This window comes from Vulpes vulpes, chromosome 8, assembly GCF_048418805.1.
Source record: "Vulpes vulpes isolate BD-2025 chromosome 8, VulVul3, whole genome shotgun sequence".
Taxonomy (NCBI): Eukaryota; Metazoa; Chordata; class Mammalia; order Carnivora; family Canidae; genus Vulpes; species Vulpes vulpes.
This window is the reverse complement of record NC_132787.1, coordinates 112419620-112423638: the sequence shown is the minus strand read 5'-3', so window position 1 is coordinate 112423638 and position 4019 is coordinate 112419620.

The following is a 4019-nucleotide window of genomic DNA, read 5'->3' as shown; positions in this document are numbered from 1 at the left end:
CCCCCCCCCAAATCCCAACCCATGCCCCTGAGGGTGGCAGGGCAGCAGCCTACCAAAGAGATGTGCTGCAGAATTCGAGGCTACCTGGGTGAGTCAGACAGGCGGCAGCTGACGTAAGGAGTTGAGAAGTGGCTAGGGAAAAAAAAGAAAAGAAAAGAAAGAAAGAAAGAAAGAAAGAAAGAAAGAAAGAAAGAAAGAGAGGGTCCACTGATGATGCCGGAATGAAGTCTGAGCAAGTCACGGGACGTGACCGGAAGCTACAGCAGAGACCTCGGAATCAAGGAAACATGCTCTCTGGTGAATGGAGTCGTCTTTCACGGACGCTCGGTACCAGGTCTGAGAGGCCTTATGCCTGTTTCCTGCCAGAATCGGATCAGATGTATGTATCCTTTATCACATCAGACGGACAGTGCCAGCCTGTCATTCTGGTGAGCATCCTAATAAAGAAATATCTTCAAACTCCACCGCACCCCCCCTCCAAAAAATAAAGGAAACCAACAACCATGCATTGGCTCCAAAGGCGTAGATGTCGCCCCAGCCGCCGCCCCCCCCCGCCGCCCTTCCGCCCCGCCGCCCCGCGTCCTCTAAAAACTCAATCTATGTGTTCCCCACTCCCACTGTCAGGCTCCCGTGGTGGCCCAACGGCTCGGGTGATTTTTGCTCCTTACAGGGGGGCGGCGGGATGAGGAGGGGGGGCGGCGATGGCGTTGGAGGCACCCGGGATGATGGCAGAGGAGTTGACCACTCCATCCACAGGAGTGTTGCAGAAACGGGGGGGGGGTGTGCGTGGGCCGCGGGGGAGGCTGAGGCGCAGAGGCGGCCAGGCAGTCCCCGCCCCCGCCAGGACTGAGACAGATTTAAAGGTTTTTATTTTATTCCTTTTTTTTTTTAAGGATTTCTTTATTTACTCCTGAGAGACACAGAGAGAGGCAGACAGAGACACAGGCAGATGGAGAAGCAGGCTCCATGCAGGCAGGGAACCGGATGCGGGCACAGGACCCCAGGGTATCCCTTCCACCTCCCCAACCCCCCGCCCCCCCCCCCATCACACCCTGAGAGGAAGGCAGCCGCCCAACCACTGAGCCACCCAGGTGTCCACCCGTCCCTCTTGTCCCTCTTTTCCTTTCTCTATCCGTCAACCTTCCAGCCTTCCGCCTCCAACGCCGCCTGTTCCTTCATGTCGGCTTCCTCCTGGAAAACAGGCCTTGTCCGTGGTTGCCTTTCAGCCCTCTGAGAGAGGTGGAGACGCAGGCAGTGGGTTGGGCATCGGTTCTGGTGCTCGTGCGTGCGTGCGTGCGTGCGGACTTCGGATTTCTGGTGTCTGCCTGCCTGGCCTGCTTTCCCCGTCTTCTTCATGATATGGACTCATGGGAAGTGTGTGTGTGTGGGGGGGGTGTCGGGTCCTTATTTCTCTGGACCACCTCTTGGGTCCCATCCCACGAGGCATCTTTCTGATGGGGTGACCTGGAAGTCCGAACGTAGGGAATTTTCTTTTCTTTCTTTCTTTCTTTCTTTCTTTCTTTCTTTCTTTCTTCTTCTTTCTTTCTTTCTTTCTTTCTTTCTTTCTTTCTTTCTTTCTTTCTTTCCTTTCTATTTTTACCGGATTTTGAGAGAGAGAGAGAGAGAGAGAGAGAGAGAGAGAGAGAGAGAGAAAGGGGCAGAGACCTAGGCAGAGGGAGAAGCAGGCTCCAATGCAAGGAGCTCGATGTGGGCCTGGATCCCCGGATCCTGTGATCACGACGTGCCCCTAAGGCAGATGCTCCACACGGAGCCACCCAAGCGTCCCCGTTTCTGTATTATAAGGGAGACAGACAGGCAACGTGTGTTCAGAGGGACGGAAACAGAGCCCGTGTGCTGAGGTTTCTCGGAGCCCTTTGGACCTTTGGCCGGTGCGAAAGCCAAGGGAGCGGGGCCCAGAAACGTTCAAGGCTGAGAATTCCCTTGCTCAATATTCATTTCGCAGATGCCTGATTGCAAGTGGTATGGTATGGAATGGAATGGAATGGAATGGAATGGCATGGCATGGCATGGCATGGCATGGCATGGCATGGCAAACGTGTCTGTCTGTTTGGGTTACTAGCAGGACCCAGAGAGCCGAAGGTCTCGACCTCAGGGACTTGAAGTTGCAAGTTGGATGCCAGAGATAGAGAGGTAGGCTCAGGCAGGCAGGGCCAGAAAGCTGGCTCGCCCGCCCGGGGAGTCCAGGTGTGAGGCATATGGGATCGCAGGGCAGCTGGGACACAGCCTGGTCCGGATCCACCCAGGTCCAGTAGCGTTTCCCGACTCAGGAAAACGTCGGGCGCCCAAGCGGGGCCTTCCTTAGGGATGTTTCGCTCCCCCTCCCCCTCCCCGGGACGGGGACATCTGCACCGCTAGGGGGCGCACCGGCCGCCGCCGGCGGCGGCAGCGTCTTCCGAACTACCCATGCCGCCCCGGTTCCGGTTCCGGTTCCGGTTCCAGCCCCCGGGAAGGGCGCACTTGGAAACGTCATCCGAGGCGTCCTGGAGCCCTCACCCCCAAAGATCCGGGACACCGGACGGCGGGCGTCGTTCCCGATCGGTTGTAGAAATGTCCGCAAGGGGATCCCTGGGTGGCTCAGCGGTTTAGCGCCTGCTTTTGGCCCAGAGCGCGATCCTGGAGTCCCGGGATCGAGTCCTACATCGGGGGTTCCTGCAGGGAGCCCGCTTCTCCCTCTGCCTGTGTCTCTTCCTGTGTGTGTGTGTGTGTGTGTATATGTATGTCTCATGAATTGTAAATTAAAATTTAAAAAAAAGAGGAAGGAAAAAAGAAACAAACAAACCTGAAACACGTTTACTAACACACCCAGGTATCGGCAGGTTTCCTGAATCAGACAAAAGAGAAACACAAAAACTGAGGTGGGGGGAGGGGGGGAAGGAAGAAAAGGGCAAGGGGTGGAGGAGGAAAACACAACACCACCGAACAAAAAAAACCACCTTGGGTGTCTCATTGACTCACACTCTAGTATTTTACCTTCTGTTGGAAAGACAGATGCCAGGTATCCGGTGAACTGAACCCAATTTATCAATTAAGCTAGTTACACCTTCAAAGTTTCAGGTCACCAAAGATTTGGGAAGGTATTGTAAAAGTTTAACCTATAGACCTTTTTTCATCTTTTTCTTTCTTTCTTTCTCTCTCTCTTTCTTTCTTTCTTTCTTTCTTTCTTTCTTTCTTTCTTTCTTTCTTTCTTTTACCTGCTTGCTCGTAACAAGGAAAAGTACACGAGACAGACAAAATCGATCATTTGGAGTAGTTTCCGTGGACAAATCCTCAGAGGCACAACTTAACTAATCCGTTGAGTTTACAGCAAAAGTTGAGTACGCCCGTCCCTCGGGGCCTGGACCCTCGGGCATCCATCCGGGTCGGTCCCGGTGGAACAAGGGGATAAGTAGTTCTCCTTTTCTTTGCTGTGCCTGTGGGGTCTAGCAAGACACCACAGTGTCTTGTTTCTTTGTAATGAGGTGGCGGAGGGGTGTATCTCGATCACCACCATTCCAGGGCCCACAAACTGTGACGGGAGCACAGCGCATCCCACCGCCCACCCCAACCCCAAGGTCGGCGGGGGTGGGGGTGGGTGGGGGCAAAGCTGGTCATCCGTATGAAGTGTGACGGTGATAGCTCCCAGGACACGTCTTTTTACAGGAAACCCACAGGGACCGCGGATACGCAGAGATGACTGAGGCCGATGTAAATCCGAAGGCCTACCCCGTGGCAGATGCCCACCTCACCAAGAAACTCCTGGACGCTTGTTCAGCAGTCCTGTAACTACAAGCAGCTTCGGAAAGGAGCTCACGGAGCCACCAAAACCCTCCACGGAGGCATCCCTGAGTTCATCCTGATGGCTGGCTGCAGACGCCGAGCCCCTGGAGGTCATCCCGCACCTTCCGCTGCCTGCCGCGCCGCGCCGCGCCGCGTGAAGAGAAGAACGTGCCCTACGTGTGTTCGTGCGCTCCAAGCAGGCCCTCGGGCGGGCCTGCGGGGTGTCCGGGTGTCCTAGTGTC